The 18,312-nt window shown below is 38.4% G+C and overlaps 1 protein-coding gene across 12 annotated transcripts in view; it reads left to right on the top strand.

Moving 5' to 3' along the window:
* The window catches only part of ZRANB3 (zinc finger RANBP2-type containing 3), a 332,321-nt gene that overhangs the window by 76,811 nt on the left and 237,198 nt on the right, over positions 1 to 18,312 (top strand). The window lies entirely within an intron of this gene.

Here is an 18,312-nt window from a genome sequence, read left to right as displayed (position 1 = left end):
TTTATTTTATTTATTTATTTTTTTTTTGAGACAGAGTCTCACTCTGTCACCCAGGCTGGAGTGCAGTGGCGTCATCTCGGCTTACTGCAAGCTCTGCCTCCCAGAATAAACGAGTTATTCTAAAATAAAATTTCTATTGCAAGAGACTCCACCTTTGGAAGGAGACAGATGTTGGTTTCATTATCAGCTCTACCACTTATTGTGGACTTACTTAACCTTTGTTAATCTCATTTTACTCATTACAAAATGTGGACCAGGTGCCATGGCTAATGCCTGCAATCCCAGCACTTTGGGTGGCTGAGAGCCCAGGAGTTTGAGACCAGCCTAGACAACAGAGTGAGACCCTGTCTCTGCAAAATATACAAAAATTAGTCATATATGGTTGTCTTTGCCTATAGTCCCAGGTACTCAGGAGGCTGCAGCAGGAGGATTGCTTGAGTCTGTGAGTTCGAGGCTGTGGTGACCCAAGGTTTTGTCACTGCACTGCAGCCTGGATGATAGAGAGAGACGCTGCCTCAAAAAAAAGAAATAAATGGGGATGATAATAAACCTACTTATTAAATAGTTATATGGATAAAATAAAATGGTATCTGTAAAGCACTTGGCACAGTGCCTGGCACGGATGAGTTACTTAGTGATTATTATTGTTCCAATTATTTTATTTTTTATTTTTTGAGATGGAATCTCACTCTATTACCCAAGCTGGAGTGTAGTGGAGCAATCTCGACTCACTGCAACCTCTGCCTTCCGGGTTCAAGTGATTCTCCTGCCTCAGCCTTCCGAGTAGCTGGGATTACAGGTGCCCACTACCACACTTGGCTAATTTTTGTATTTTTAGTAGAGATGGGGTTTCCGCATGTTTGCCAGGGTGGTCTCGAACTCCTGACCTCAGGTGATCCGCCCACCTTGGCCTCCCAAAGTGCTGGAATTACAGGCATGAACCACCACGCCCAACCAAAACAACTTTTAAAATACCATTGCTTGTTTTATTATCTGTAATGGTTCAGTGGTTTGGCTGGGTTCACTCGGGATTTCTCATTGAAATTGTATTGGATGGTGTCATCTTGAGGCTTTCCTAGTCACATGTCTGTCAGTTGATTTAGGTTCTTTGCTGGAATCTCACCTGGTGCTATGGACACCCTCATTTGATCTCTTTAGTTCCTCATAGTATGGTTACTGAATTCCAAGAACAAACATCCCAAGAGGATCAAGTGGGAAGACTACCTTTTATGACAGCCTCAGAAATCACCTAGTATTACAGTGTAGTTGTGATCACCTAGTATTACAATGTACTAGGTTATTTTTATTGTAGTCACAGGCCCACATAATCTCCAGAGGAGGAAACATAGACTCCTCTTTTAGTAGGATGAGGGTCAATGTCACCTTGCAAGAAGAACTTGTGTGATGGGAAGTATTGGTGCAGACATTTTTAGACAGTACAGTCTGCCACAGTTAGCTATTATTCATGTGCATGTTTACATGTATACACACATTTCACATAAAATTTTGGGTCCTCTCCACTTCTTTACAAAGTTTTCCATGTACTTTTTGTGAGCTCTTTTGTCTATATCTGAAGTACCTGTGGCCAGCATTCTTCTAGCTTGCATTCTTCTGGCTTCCATTTGAGCCTTATAAATCGTTATTAGTTTTTAATCAGAGTGCATGAAGTCTGCCTTTTGAGACTAATGCATTAATTCCTTCTCATTTTTATCATTAATGAATAATTTGCCCACTCATATGTGTTTATGGAGGACATCAGCAATTGGCATAAAGTCTTTACTCCTATTTCTTGTGTTTTGCATGTGATTGCTAATAATTTGTGTTATAGTGAATTTTCCAACTGTTGTTGGAAACAGTTGAACTGTTGTTCAGTTGAACTGTTGTTCAACTGAAATATCTTTTATTACTTTACAAAGAGACTGAATTCCACATTGATGTGATTGAAGTTTCATCATAAGATTACTTTGAGAGTTTTCAAAGTAAACGTGTGGCAGCTGTTCAGATAAATGTCAACATTTTATTGATGTCAACTCAACAATTAATTGCCAAGAGTGGTTTTCATTAAAATTGGTGTGCAGCTGAGAGCGCAGGAAATCTTTGTTAAAAGAGGAAAGATCATGAATCATAATGCCTAGTTCTTATCTACTTAGGCTATTTGTGTATTTTTCTATTTCTTTTAATCTTGCTTAAGCCCGATAGACCTGGAGATTTGGCCAAAAATAAGAACTCTAAAATATTAAATATTAAAGAGCTCATCTATTTCCTTTTCCTTTGTAATTTAGCATACATATTTGGAAAGTCGGGTCTGTTCTCTCCAGGTGGCAAAAATATGGCAACTCTTCATCTTTGTATAATACTCTAGAGTTTCCAAAATTACTTTAACTAAATGGGCTTTCTAGTTGAATACATTTCAGTACAATAAAAAGAATATGGCTTCTGGTACAAAATGGTAGAATAAGTAACCACTGTCATTTCCCTTGTTTCCCTCTCAAAATCTCATTAAAACTCACTATAAGTATAAAAAATAAACCCATGACAGTGAAAAGAGACTGGTCATTTGTAGATGAAAAGGTTCAGCAAATTTACTGAAGATTGCTGACAGCTGAAATAGTAAAAGAGGAAGTTCCAACCCAGGGTACAAAATAGAAGGAAACTTAGTGGACCTTGCAGCTGATTTTTCTACATATCCAACAGCAGAAGGGATAAAACACAACATATTACCTAGAATTATAAGTCCACCCCTTCATTCTTATTATAAATGAACCACCAGTGATCATCCATCATAGGAAGCAAATGAGCATTTTGAAAGAGGGAGACTGTCCTCAGAAGAAGCAGATTATTCAGGGAACATAAGATACTTTAGAAAAAATATTCTGAGAAACATAGAGAATGCTGAAAAGCCACAGCATTTATAAAATGAAAAATGGCTCTGAAAAATGAACAGGCTGAGAATAAGAAAGAGCTCTTATAAATCAAAAATATGATTCTTGATATTTTAAAACTTAATAAAGTGTTGGCCAGGCACAGTGGCTCACATCTGTAATCCCAACACTTTGGGAGGCCAAGGCGGGCAGATCACCTGAGGTCAGGAGTTCAAGACCAGCCTGGCAAACATGGTGAAACCCCATCTCTACTAAAAATACAAAAATTAGCCAGGTTTGGTGGTGCGCGCCTGTAATCCTAGCTACTCAGGAGGATGAGGCAGGAGAATCATTTGAACCCGGGAGGCGGAGGTTGCAGTGAGCCGAGATTGTGCCACTGCACTCCAGCCTGGGTGACAGACAGAGCGAGAGTCTCTCAAAAAATAAATAAAATAAAAAAATAAAGGGTTGAAACAAGGAACCTAAAAAGACAGAAAAATAGAGGAAAGACAATTAAACAGAACAACCCAAGAGGTTAAACACATAGCTAAGAGATAGCTAAGAGATACTTCATAAAGAGAAAATAAAATAGCAAAATTAAACATTAAATTGAAGGAATTATCAAATAAATTTTATAAGGAAAATTTTCGCGTCTTATTTTTCCAGCTCACACCTTTTCTACTCCAGTTCCAACAATTAGTCAACACTACCAGGACCTACAATCTATTGATCCTTCCAAACGCTACACCTTTGCACAGTCTCTCACTCTCCTGATAGCCTCTTTTCTTCATACCTAGATTAAATTCCATGGTTAATCATTCTAATAATTTCCTCAAATACACTCTCAAATTTCTTGCTCCATCTCATTTTCTGTCCTCATGTGGCTAGGACAGTTCTGGTTAAATCCGACTTTTCATCAAGCTTATTCCTGTATGCCCATACTTCTAATGGTGGTTGGAGAAAAACCTGCCAATTATTGTAGCTTTAAATCCATGCTCTGGCTGGCAATCATACTATACTGCACTATTCATTCTCTATCATTCTCCATGACAACTATTTCTTTCTTTCTCCCATGTCCTCAAATTTCTAACACCTCCTCCTGCATCTTAACACCCAGTTGATGACACTGCTTCCTCCGTTTCCAAGGAAATGAAGCTATCAGACAAGAAGTATTATAAGCTCTCTATATCTACTCATGTCTCTGCTTTTTTACCCCTGTATTTTATCATCTCCCCTAATACCCTGGATGAACTATCCGTCTGTTGATTCTGTCATACAATTTCTTTCTTTCTTTTTTTTTTTTTTGGAGATTGAGTTTCGCTCTTGTTGCCCAGGCTGGAGTGCAATGGCGCAATCTCAGCTCACTGCAACCTCTGCCTCCCGGGTTCAAGCGATTCTCCTGCCTCAGCCTCCCAAGTTGCTGGGATTACAGGCTCTCACCACTATGCCCAGCTAAGTTTTTGTATTTTTAGTAGAGACAAGGTTTCAGCATGTTGGCCAGGCTGGTCTCGAACTCCTGACCTCATGTGATCCACCCACCTCGGCCTCCGAAAGTGCTGGGATTACAGGTGTGAGTCACCGCACCAAGCCGTGTCATTTTTTCTTTTCCTTTTCTTTTTTTTTTTTTTTTTTTGAGATGGAGTCTTGCTCTCTCACCCAGGCTAGAGTGCAGTGGCACAATCTTGACTTACTGCAACCTCTGCCTCTTGAGTTCAAGCAATTTTCCTGCCTCAGCTTCCCATGTAGCTGGGATTACAGGCACCCGCCACTGCAGCCGGCTAATTTTTGTATTTTTAGTAGAGACAGGATTTCACCATCTTGGCCAGGCTGATCTCCAACTCATGACCTTCTGATCCACCCGCCTCAGCCTCCCAAAGTGCTAGGATTACAGGTGTGAGCCACTGCACCTGGCCCTTGTCATGCAGTTTCAACCATTGCCTCCTATTATGTACTCAAGAACATTGCCCTGGCAATTCTGTAAATTTTCTCCCACTCAATCCATTCTCTATTGATCGTTCTTATTACCCATTAGCCTCACCATTAGCTAATGTAGCCTCCCCATTAGCTGGAACTACAGGAGTTTGCCAACATGACCAGCTAATTTTTGTATTTTTAGTAGAGATGGGGTTTCATCATGTTGGCCAGGCTGATGTCTAACTCCTGACCTCAAGTGATCCACCTGCCTCGGCCTCCCAAAATGCTGGAATTACAGGCATGAGCCACCATGCCCGGCCTATTTTTCTCTTTAAAAACAAAGCAACCAAACCAGCTTACTCTTGACTGCATATTCTCCTCCAGTTACCACTATATTTCTCTACTTCTTTACTGCAAAATTCCATGTAATAATTATGTGTATTTGTTGTTTCCATTTTTCAGGTCCTATTCTTGTTGGGTTTTCATGCTAACCATAACACCAAAATTACGCTTATGGAGGCTACTAATACTCCCCAGTGTGGCTAAATCCAGTGATCATTGCTCATTTCTTATTTTATCAAAACCATTAGCATAATTTGAGACATATGTTTTCTTATCTTTTTGATTGTACCCTCTCCGCCCACGCCTACCACTTTAATAGCTTATTGCAGTATAATCTACATATAAAAAATTAACACATAACTGTATAATTTGTGTTATAAACTATACACAGTTTGATCAGTTTTAGCAAGTATCACTAGAATTCTTTTAGAATTTCCGTTTTACCAAAAAAAAGTTTGTGCCTGTTTGTAATCAGTCAATCCTTGTCCCCACCTCCAGACCTAGTCAACAAATGATCTTGCTTTTTTTCCTTCTTTACAGTTTGCCTTTTCTGTAAATTTCACATAGTTGAAGTAATATACTGTCTAATCTTTTTTTTTTGAGTTCCTATTTTTTTCCAGTCACCAGCTCTCTGGCAAACTATGTAATCTTTTGTGTCTGGCTTTTGTTTCCAGGTTCATCCTTGTTGTATAAATCAGTAGTTTGTTCCTTCTTATTGCCGAGTATTTCGTTGTATGGGTAAACTACATTTTGTTTATAAATTTACTAATTGATGGAGATTTGTATTTTTCCACTTTGGGGCTATTATGCATAAAGCTGTTATGAACATTCCCATGCAATTCTGGATATTTTTTTCATTTCTCTGGCATGAAAAACTAAGAGTAGGATTACTGGGTTGTATGTTAACTGTATATATTATATAACCTCCTAAGACAATGCCAAGTAGTTTTCTAAAGTGGTATACTATTTTACATTCCCTATGGCAACATATGAGGGTTCCAGTTTCTCCTCATTCTTATCAGCGCTTTTTTTTTTGTCTTTTTGATTATAGCCATTCTAATAATGTGTATTACATTGTGGCTTTAATTTGCGTTTCCATGTAAGTAATGATGTTGAACAACTTTTCATGTGCTTGTTTGCCATTATGTATTGTCTCTAGTGAATTGTCTATTCACATATTTTACCTAAGTTTTAATTGGGTTGTCTGTCTTCTTATTAAAGAATTCTTTATATATTCTTCTTACATAGCTTTTATCAAATACAAGATTTGAAAATATTTTCTCCCAGTCTGTGACTTGTTACTTTATTTTGTTAATCCAATACAGGATATTACATTGCATTTAATTATTGTCTTTTTAGTCTCTTCATTCTGTGGTAGTTTCTCAGTCTTTCCTTATCCTTCATGACCTTGATACTTTTTGAAAAGTATTTTGTTGAATGTCCCTCACATCGGATTTGTCTGATGTTCTTTCACTTTAGACTGAGATGATGGACTTTTGGGGAGAGTACCGCAGAGATGCTGCATCTGTTTCTCTTTGACTCCATTCTTTTGTGTTAAACAAATGCCTTTTGCTTACCAATGTACTTTTTTTTTTTTTTTTAATACTTTAAGTTCTGAGGTACATGTGCACAACGTGCAGGTTTGTTACATAGGTATATATGTGCCATGTTGTTTTGCTGCACCCATCAACTCATCATTTACATTAGATACTTCTCCTAATGCTGTCCCTCCCCCAGCCCCCCACCCCCTGACAGGCCCCACTGTGTGATGTGTCCCCCCCGACACTCCCATTGTCCATGTATTCTCATTGTTCAACTCCCACTTATGAGTGAGAACATGCAGTGTTTGGTTTTCTGTCCTTGTGATAGTTTGCTGAGAATGATGGTTTCCAGCTTCTTCCATGTCCCTGCAAAGGACATGAACTCATCCTTTTTTATGGCTGCATAGTATTCCATGGTGTATATGTGCCACGTTTTCTTTTCTTTTCTTTTTTCTTTTTCTTTTTTTTTTTTGAGATGGAGTCTCCGTCTGTAGCCTAGGCTGGAGTGCAGTGGCACGACCTTGGCTCACTGCAAGCTCCATTTCCCGGATTCACATCATTCTTTTGCCTCAGCCTCCCAAGTAGCTGGGACTACAGGCGCCTGCCACCATGCCTGGCTAACTTTTTGTATTTTTAGTAGAGATGGGGTTTCACCATGTTAGCTAGGATGGTCTCGATTTCCTGACCTCATGATCCACCCACCTCGGCCTCCCAAAGTGCTGGAATTACAGGCATGAGCCACCGCACCCAGCCCACATTTTCTTTATCCAGTCTATTATTGATGGACATTTGGGTTGGTTCCAAGACTTTGCTATTGTGAATAGTGCTACAGTAAACATACGTTTGCATGTGTCTTTATAGTAGTATTATTTATAATCCTTTGGATATATACCCAGTAATAGGATTGTTGGGTCAAATGGTATTTCTAGTTCTAGATCCTTGAGGAATCACCACATTGTCTTCCACAATGGTTGAACTAATTTACACTCCCACCAACAGTGTAAAAGTGTTCCTATTTCTCCACATCCTCTCCAGCATGTGTTCTTTCCTGATTTTTTAATGATCGCCATTCTAACTGGCGTGAGATGGTATCTCATTGTGGTTTTGATTTGCATTTCTCTAATGACCAGTGATGATGAGCATTTTTTTGTATGTTTGTTGGCTGCATAAATGTCTTCTTTTGAGAAGTGTCTGTTCATATCTTTGCACACTTATGGATGGGGTTCTTTTTTTTTCCTGTAAATTTGTTTAAGTTCTTTGTAGATTGTGGATGTTAGCCCTTTTTCAGATGGGTAGATTGCAAAAATTTGCTCCCATTCTGTAGGTTGCCTGTTCACTCTGCTGATAGTTTCTTTTGCTGTGCAGAAGCTCTTTAGTTTAATTAGATCCCATTTGTCTGTTTTGGCTTTTGTTGCCATTGCTTTTGGTGTTTTAGTCCTGAAGTCTCTGCCTATGCCTGTGTCCTGAATGGTATTGCCTAGGTTTTCTTCTAATGTTTTTGTGGTTTTAGGTCTTACATTTAAGTCTTTAATCCATCTTGAGTTAATTTTTATATAAGGTGTAAGGAAGGGATCCAGTTTCAGCTTTCTACATATGGCTGTATGTCCCTCATTGTTGAATGTCCCTCATTTCAGATTTGTCTTATGTTCCTTCACTTTAGACTGAGATGATGGACTTTTAGGGAGACTGCCGCAGAGATGATGCCTCTGTTTCTCTTTGACTCCATTCTTTTGTGTTAAAACAAATGCCTTTTGCTTACCAATGTAAATTTTTAGCCTTTTAAAAAGTTTTTTTTCTTAATTGTTGCTCTAGGAATTATAATACATATTTTTAACATTATCTCAGTCTACTTCAGTTTAACATTGACTTAATTCTGACTTAATTCTGGTGAAATATAGCAGTTTCATTCCAGTATCACTCTATTTCTTTCCCTTTGTGGTATTGTCTTGTATTATGCAAGTATATATTATATGTAAGAATATAGTGTTATAATTATTGATTTTAAATCTTTTTTAAATAAAGAGAAAAAAGAAAAATATGTGTGTATGCATGTGTGTATTCAGTCATTTATATTAATATATACTTAAATATTTACCATTGTGAAACATATATAAAACTACTGTAGGATAGGTCTGCCAGCAACAAATTCTCTCAGTTTTTGTTTTTCTGAGAATGTCTTTGTTTCACCTTAAGTTTTGAAGGGCAGTTTTGCTGGATGTGGGAGTCTTGGTTGGCAGTATTTTTTCTTTCTACACTATGAATGTCATTCGATTGCCCTCTTGCCTCTGTTGGTCTGATGAAAAGTCAGCCCCTAGTAGTATCATTGCTTCCAGTACATAATAAATTGTTTTTCTCTTTCTGCTTTTAATATTTCTTCTTTGTCTCTATCTTTAAACAGTTTGACACTGATGTATCTATGTGGGCTTCTTTTGTGTGTTTATCTGACTTAGGATTCATTGAGCTTCTTGGGTCTGAGAGTAAATGTTTTTCTTCAGATTTGGGAAGTTTTGGACCCTGATTTTTCCATATTTTTTTTTCTGCCCCTTTCTCTCTTTTTCTGGGCCTTCCATTATATGAATGTTGGGATGCTTTGCATTGTCCCAAAGGTCTCTGTCTGAGGCTTCATTCATTTTTCTTCAACCTTTTATTCTCTGCGTACCTCATATTGGATAATTTCTATTGCTCTATCAAATTCACTAATTATTTGTTCTCGTAAGTTTGTGATCCCAGTGTTAGTTTCCGTTTGCTGCATAACAAATTACCACAAACTTAGTAGCTTAAAATGATACCCATTTGTCACTCACAGTTTGTAGGTTAGAAGTCTGGCATGGCATGGCTGGATACCCTGCTCAGAATATCACAAGGCTGAATCAAAGTGTTAGCTGGACTGAGTTCTCATCTGGAGGATCCATGGAAAAAATCTGTTTCCAAGCTCCTTCTTTTTGTTCACAGAATTTATTTCCTTGCAGTTGTAGGAGTGAGGTGCCTGTTTCTTTGCTTGCTGTCAGCCTGGCTCAATCTCAGATCCCAAGGACCATCCACATTTCTTACCATGTGGGCTCCCCCATCTTCAAGCCAGCAATAGCATATAGCATCCTTCTTGCACAGTTGACTGTTGAGCAATGTAAGAGTTAGGGGTGCTGGTCCCTCATGCAGTTGAAAATCTGTATATACTTTTTTTTTTTTTTTTTTTTTGAGACAGAGCTTTGCTCTGTCGCCCAGGCTGGTGTGCAGTGGCGCAATCTCAGCTCACTGCAACTTCTGCCTCCTGGGTTCAAGTGATTCTCATTTTTTTTGGTAGAGATGGGGTTTCACCATATTGGACTGTGGTAAAATAGACATATTTATTTCTTATCTCAAGAGAGATGGTCAGAAAGTTCAGGAAAATAAAATAACTAGATAAGAAAGTTAGTGTCCAAAAATATTATGTAGATTAAAAGTAATATGATTTTGAGGAATTTATGGAGTATAAGAAACTTCTCCTGGCCTTGGTGTAGATAGTAGGGAAGAAATATAACCTGAGAGCACAGCTTGGTTCTGCTCTGAACAATACATAAATCCTGAGACTACATTGTGTATTGATTTTTTAATTAGAATTAACTATATATCCAAAGTCTAGCAGTCTTAATTATGGTTCTAGAATATAACATAAATTGCATCAGCCTGAAAAATGTTTTTTAAAAGTACAGGTGATAGAAGTTGGGAGCGAAAGGCATGGTCACTGCTACTAAAAATCTTCATCCTATGTAGTGGTTCTGAAACTTCGTTGCACATTAAAATCACTTGAGAAGCTTTCAAAATCTTGATCCCCAAACTTCATCAAACTGCATTATACCCATTAAATAAAAATCTTTGCTGGCAGGGAAAGCTAGGTATCTGTTTGTTGTTTTCAGTTTGCCAGGTGATTCCAGTGTATAGTCAAATTTGAGAACCATAAAGCTAAATTTCACAGAAATAGTCCTAGAATCTTAAATATATTTTCTAAAATCACGAATGTTATGAGTGGTAGAATCATTCTTATAACTATTATCATTGTGAAAATGAAGGGGGAGGTGAGGTAGGAGGGTGCTGGAAGTGGACCAAAATTTTTTTTTAGTGGAAAGCCAAATCTCTTATAGTGGGATGTGGTAACAAAACAAGATTCTGCATTTTACTTCAAAGTTAATCTGTTAGTTATTTTATTTTACTTGCAAAGAGGAAATGTCCCTTTAGTCATGTTCCTAATTTTATGAGAATCTGTATCATCTTTTTTTATATAGATTGAGTTAATTAGAGCTAGATCAATGAGGTCGTTATGAATAAATTATTATGTGGATGTTAAAATCAACTTCATTTGACAAACACAGTTGACATTTATTAGTGCATAGGCAAAGTATTCTATAAAAGATACTTTAACAAATGTAGTTTCCTCTGACAGACTTTAGATACAAAGTTACATGCTAGTAGTCCTTGGAAACTGTCATTTGTTTTTCTTGGCAAAAAACTTAGGAAAAAGCTCAACTTTTAAAATTTCTTATAGTATCCATATTTGCTATACATTAGCAAATACAGATAATATAACGTACAAAATAATTAGGGATTTACTTTAAATTTTATAGTAATTACAAGGTAAGGTAAATATATTTCAGCCTTCTCCTTTTTCATCTGACTCAGCCTGTATCAGCCTTGATTGTGCATTTGAATCACCTGCAGAGTTTTCAAAATCAGTCTCATCTTTTTAAAAGTTCTTCATTAACATTAAAGGAGCCCAGTGCTCTGTCTGGCCTCAGAGATATTCATTAGAGCCCAGTGTTCTGGCCTCAGACATATTTTTTTAGTCAGGTTGAAATTTAAGAATATGGATTTATGATTTTCTCTTTCCACAGAAGTCAGTAGATAATGTCTTCAGTTAATACATAATGGAGTTGTAAAATAAGTATGTTATTTAAGATTATCAAGGTTGTCTTCAGGAGTGGGATTGGGACTTGAGGTGAGAAGGGATCAAGATGGAGGCAGTTGCTCTTTACTATAAGCTCTTCCATACTATGTCTTTTTAAAAATAAAAACTATGGCCATGAAATACAATTAACAAAAATTTTTTTTTTGAGACAGGGTTTCGCTCTTGTCATCCATGCTAGAGTGCAATGGTGTGAACTCGGCTCACTGCACCCTCTGCCTCCTGGGTTCAAGCGATTCTCCTGCCTCAGTCTTCTGAGTAGCTGGGATTGCAGGTGCATGCCACCATGCTTGGCTAATTTTTGTATTTTTAGTAGATACGGAGTTTCACCACGTTGGCAAGGCTGGTCTCGAACTCCTGACCTCAGGTGATCCACCTGCCTCAGCCTCCCAATAAAAAATTTATAGACATGAAAATATTGCTTTCCATGTTAGTCAGGGTTTCCAGAGAAACAGAACCAATAGTATATATAGAGAGATATAGGAAGAGATTCATTGTGAGGGATTGGCTCAAGCAATTATGGAGACTGGGAAGTCCTATGATATGCCAACAGCAAACTGGAGGCCCAGGAAAATTGGTGGTGATATTTAGTCCAAGTCTGAAGGCCCAAGAATCAGGAGCACACATGTCTCAGAGGAGGAGAACATGTATTTCCGAGCTCAAGCAGACATCAAATACACCCTTCCTCTACCTTTTTTTCTATTCACACCCTCCCTTGATTAGATGGTACCCACTCACATTGGTGAGAGTGGATGTTTACACAGTCTACTGATTGGAGGGATAATCTTTTCTGGAAACATCCTCACAGACATACCCAGAAATAATGTTTTGCCAGCTATCCCATCATCCTTTAGCCCAGTCATGTTGACACACCAAATTAACTATATTACATTCCCTTATATTTTGTAGCAATAGGATGTATTTTATGAGAATCAAAATTTATGAACTCAGTTAGATTGTGGTTATTTTGTATGAAAAAATAATTTTAAACTTAAAATCCTTTTAGAAAGTCTCTTCTTGATTTTTTAAAGTAAGCTTTTTACTAAAGTATATCATATGTGCAGAAAGGGCCCACATCATAAGTGAACAGTTCTGTGAATTGCTCACAAATGGAACATTCCTGTATAACCAGCATCTAAACTGGAAACATGTATTGCCCAAATCCAGGACGTTTATGGTGTGTTCTTTCCAGTCACTGTTCCCTCATCTCCAAACTACTGTTCTGCCTTTGTACATCATTGGATACTTTGTTTCTGAATGTTATGCAAATAGAATAATATATTGTGCACTCATTTGTGTTTGGCTTTCTTCACTGAGCATTATGTTTATTAACTTTATCTTGTCATGTTGTGTAGTTTTAAATACTTCATTCTCATTGCTGTATGGAATTCTATATCAGGACTATGCCACCGGTGGCTCACGCCTATAATCCCAGCACTTTGAGAGGTTTAGGTGGGTGGATCATGAGGTCAGGAGTTAGAGACCAACCTGACCAACATGGTGAAACACCATCTCTACTAAAAGTACAAAAATTAGCTGGGCATGGTGGCGGGCGCCTGTAATCCCAGCTACTTAGGAAGCGGAGGCAGGAGAATCGCTTGAACCCAGGAGGTGGAGGTTGCAGTGAGCCAAGATCGTGCCACTGCACTCCAGCCTGGGCAACAGGGCGAGACTCCATCTCAAAAAAAAGAATATGCCACAATTTATCCATTCTAGTATTGATGAACATTTGTGTTGTTTCCATTTAATCTATTATGAATAGTACTGCTATGAAAATTCTCTAGCCTTGTAGTATAGTTTGAGGTTAGGTCATGTGATGCCTCCAGCCTTATTCTTTTTGCTTAACATTGCCTTGGCTATTGGGGCTTTTTTTTTTGGTTTCATATCAATTTTAAAATAGTTTTTTAAAATTCTATGAAGAATGCCACTTGTAGTTTCATAGGAATAACATTGAACCTGTACATTGTTTTGGGCAGTATGGCCATTTTAATGATATTGATTCTTCGTATCCATGAGCATGAGATGTTCTTCCATTTGTTTGTATCTTCTCTGATTTCTTTGAGCAGTGTTTTGTAATTCTCATTGTAGAGATCTTTCACCTCCCTGGTTAGATAGATTCCTAGGTATTTTATTCTTTTTGTGGCAGTTGTGAGTGGGATTGCCTTTCTGATTTGGCTCTTGGTTTGGCTGTTGGTGTATGGGAATGCTAGTGATTTTTGTACACTGATTTTGTATCCTGCCAATTTGAAGTTGTTTATCAGATAGAGGAGCTTTTGGGTGTGCAAGGCTATATGAACCAAAACAGCATGGTGCTGCTACAAAACAGGCACATAGACCAATGGAACAGAATAGTGAGCTCATAAATAAGGCTGTACATCTATGACTATCTGACAAAAATCAAGCAATGGGGGAAAAACTCCCTATTCAATAAATGGTGCTGGGATAACTGGCTAGACATATGTAGAAGATTGAAACTGGACCTGTTCCTTACACCGTACTAAAAAATCAACTCAAGGCAGATTAAAGACTCAAATGTAAAACCCAAAACTATAAAAAGCCTGGAAGACAATCTAGGCAGTACCATCCTAGACACAGGAGTGGACAAAGATTCCATGACAAAGATACCAACAGCAATTGCAACGAAAGCGGAAGTTGACAAGTGGGATCTAATTAAACTTACAACCTTCTACACAGCAAAAAACTGTCAACAGAGTAAAGAGAAAATCTACAGAATGAGAGAAAAATATTTGCAAACTATGCATCTCACAAAGGCCTAATATCCATCATGCATAAGGAAATTTAAAAAATTCACAAGAGAAAAATAACCCCATTAAAAAGTGGGCAAAGGACATGAACAGACACTTCTCAAAAGAAGACATACATACAGCCAACAAGCATATAAAAACTCAGTATCACTGATAATTAGAGAAATGGAAATCAAAGCCACAGTGAGATACCATCTCACACCAGTTAGAATGGCTAGTACTGAAAAGTCAAAAAAATAACAGATGTGGACAAGGTTATGGAGAAAAGGAAACACATACACTGTTGGTGGAAGTGTAAATTAGTTCAACCATTGTGGAAAGCAGTATGGTGATTCCTCAAAGAGCTAAAAGCAGAACCATCATTCGACTTAGCAATCCCATTACTGGGTATATACCCAGAAGAATATAAATCATTCTGCTATGAAGACACAGGCATGTGAATGTTCAATGTAGCACTATTCACAATAACAAAGACATGGAATCAACCTAAATGCACATCACTGACAGATTGAATAAAGAAAATGTGATACATATACACCATGGAATACTATGCAGCCATAAAAAAGAACAAGATCATGTCTTTTGCAGGAACATGTATGGAGCTAGAGGCCATTCTCCTTAGCAAACTAACGCAGGCACAAAAACCAAATACCACATGTTCTCACTTGTAAGCGGGAGCGAAATGATAAGAACTTATAAACACAAAGAAGAGGAAACAATCGACACTGGGGTCTACTTGAAGGGGGAGGGTGGGAGGAGAGAGAGGAGCAGAAAAGATGACTATTGAGTACTAGGCTTAATATGTGGGTTATGAAATAATATGTACAACAAGCCCCTGTGACAAATGTTTACCTCTGTAACAAACCTTCACATGTACCCCCAAACCTAAAATACAAATTTAAAAAAAAAGTTTAACTCTTAAAAAAAAGAAGAAAAAAGAAAATTCTGTGTGTATCTTTTCTGTTGCTGCATTTGCCTAAAATTTAAGTTTAGGATCTTTTGCCAAAGAAAACACAATCAAATGATGAAAATAGGTAAGAAATTAGCTTTTCATTTACAGAAACTCCATGTAAAGTTTTAAGAATGCATATATAATGTGCACCTTTCTTGTTCAGCTTAGATTAGTTTATATTCTATCTTCTGAACAGTTTGGCCTGTGAAGTACACTCGTATTTAATGGAAAAACAGGATTCATGATAGTAAATCTAGATATTTATAAATTAACCTCTGTTGCCTCAGGTTTTGTGCCAGCACAGGGGATAAAAATGACAAAATAAAGAGTAACAAGTTTTGATTCTGATAACTGGGCTATAAGAGAAACTATGTTCCTTTAAATATTCACTTCTAGCCCTGTGTTTTGAGGGCTGTTGCACATCAATCACCATTTTAACTGATAGATTATCTTTCTTCTCCAATGTTTCAGAACATGCAGTCTAAAACTGGCTTTATTCTTAAATTCTAGTTCTCTCCTAATTTACTTCTTCAGCCTTTGCATCATTCAGTCTTCTCTTTGTTTACTCATAGCTTTCCATTGACATTTTGTGGGCAGCCATTTGACTTTGTTCCTCTGCCAGAGTATCACCAACAGCAGGCAAGGGACTCAGATCTGCCTGTTAATATTTGGGACATCTAACATATTTCCTCAGGGACAACCCTGCCTGAGGTTGCCCTGGATCAATTTTCCACCCCCAATTTATTTCTTTTCTTTTTTTGAGACAGAGTCTCGCTCTATTGCCCAGGCTGGAGTGCAGTGGCACAATCTTGGCTCACTGCGACCTGTGCCTCCTGGGTTCAAGCGATTCTCCTGCCTCAGCCTCCCGAGCATCTGGGATTACAGGCATCTACCACCACACCTGGCTAATTTTTTTGTTTTGTCTTGAGATGGGGTCTTACTCTGTCACCAGGCTGGAGTGCAGTGGTGCTATCTCAACTCACCGCAACCTCCGCCTCCCAGGTTCAAGCAATTCCCCTGCCTCAGCCTCCCAAGTAGCTGGGATTACAGGCACACGTCACCATGCCCAGCTAACTTTTTTTATTTTAGTAGAGACAGGGTTTCACCAGGTTGGCCAAGATGGTCTCAATCTCCTGACCTCGTGATCTGCTCGCCTCGGCCTCCCAAAGTGCTGGGATTACAGGCGTGAGCCACTGTGCCCAGCCACACCTGGCTAATTTTTGTATTTTTAGTAGAGACGGGGTTTCGCCATGTTGGCCAGACTGGTCTCGAATTCCTCACCTCAGGTAATCTGCCTGCCTCGGCCTCCCAAAGTGCTGAGATTACAGGTGTGAGCCACTGCGCCCAGCCCAAAGTTGTTTTCATTTGTCAAATTCATCTAGTGTTTTTGAATCTGAGAATTTTTACCTTCTATCACAGAGTAGGCCTATCTTGGGTTCTTCCTGGAAGGGGTAAGTCTATGTGTCCTATTTTTGATCAAGTGCTTTTTTAACTTTGATTTCTTTGCTGTTTTTTGTTTTGTTTTGGTTTTTTTTTTGAGACAGGGTCTCACTTTGTTGCCTGTGCTGGAGTGCATTGGTGCAAATATGGTTCACTGCAGCATCAACGTCCCAGGATCAAGCAATCCACCTGCCTCAGCACCCCAAGTAGCTGGGATTACAGGTGCGCGTCACCACACCTGGCTAATTTTTCTATTTTCTGTAGAGACGGAGTTTCGCTATGTTGCCCAGCCTGGGAACTCTGATTTCTTCTTTATGTCAAGATCTTCTGTCTTAGGGGGTTCATTCATCCTTATCCACATATAATACCCTGTTACCTGCCTCAATTTACCTAGACCTGCCAGAGTTTCAGCCCAGCATACATAAGTTAGGCCACTCACCTTGGATACCTTTGATAATCTCCCCAGCTGTAAACTGATGACTTCTCCATGGAGCAGGGGAAAAATAAGCACTTTAGTCTAGCTTGTCCTTGTTTTCCAGAGGCACAGACTCCTAATGCCAAATAGCCATGACTATTTGAAGTCGGGGGTGAGGGAGATTTTCCTCTGGTTCACTTGGAACAGTGACAGAATGTTCCTGCTAGCCTCTGAAGAGTATTGGCCTCCTATTTAAGACAGCCCTTCAACTCCAACTCCTAACTTTTTGTTGTTGTTGTTCCTTTCTGGCCTTATTTGAGGCATTCTAGATAAGACTTTCCTACATTTCAGACATTCCTGTTTGGGCCAACCGAAGCCTAGAGGAGGGGAAGAATGGAAGAATAGTTGATTTACAAGGTTAAGCTCTACCTAAGTGCCCAGTATTAGCAACTATGAATACCTGGCATTCATAAGTGTTAACAATCCAGCTTGTCAGCTATGGTTAACTGTTAAAACCATAAAGTTTACCAAACTTTATGTTCATCTTGTGTTATTATTATCAGGAAATCTTTGTTATAAAATTGAATTTTACTCTATAGATTAGGGTTTATGTTTATTGCTGATCTTGACTCAAAATTTGAGAACATAAAAAGCAGTATCACTTCTATAACTTACTGAAAGCATTAAAAATTCCCATTTTCATGTAATGTTTTATATATTTGAGTGAATGTGTATTTCTTTTTTAAATTCCTCTAGAAATATTTGAATTTTTAAAATTTTTTTTACTATGGTCCATTTGGGAATATTATTATTATTTTGAGATGGAGTTTTCGCTCTTATTGCCCAGGCTGGAGTTCAGTGGCACAATCTCAGCTCACTGCAACCTCCGCCTCCTGGGTTCAAGCGATTCTCCTGCCTCAGACTCCCGAGTAGCTGGGATTACAGGCATGCACCACCACACCCAGCTAATTTTGTATTTTTAGCAGAGACAGGGTTTCTCCATGTTGGTCAGGTTGGTCTCAAACTCCCGACCTCAGGTGATCCACCCGTCTCAGCCTCCCAAAGTGCTGGGATTACAGGCATGAGCCACCGCGGCCAGCCTTTTTTTTTTTTTTAACCATTTTTAAGCCTTTACCTTGGCTCACG

Source organism: Pongo abelii, chromosome 11, assembly GCF_028885655.2.
Source record: "Pongo abelii isolate AG06213 chromosome 11, NHGRI_mPonAbe1-v2.0_pri, whole genome shotgun sequence".
NCBI classification, from domain to species: domain Eukaryota; kingdom Metazoa; phylum Chordata; class Mammalia; order Primates; family Hominidae; genus Pongo; species Pongo abelii.
This window is presented reverse-complemented; position numbering and strand designations above follow the sequence as displayed.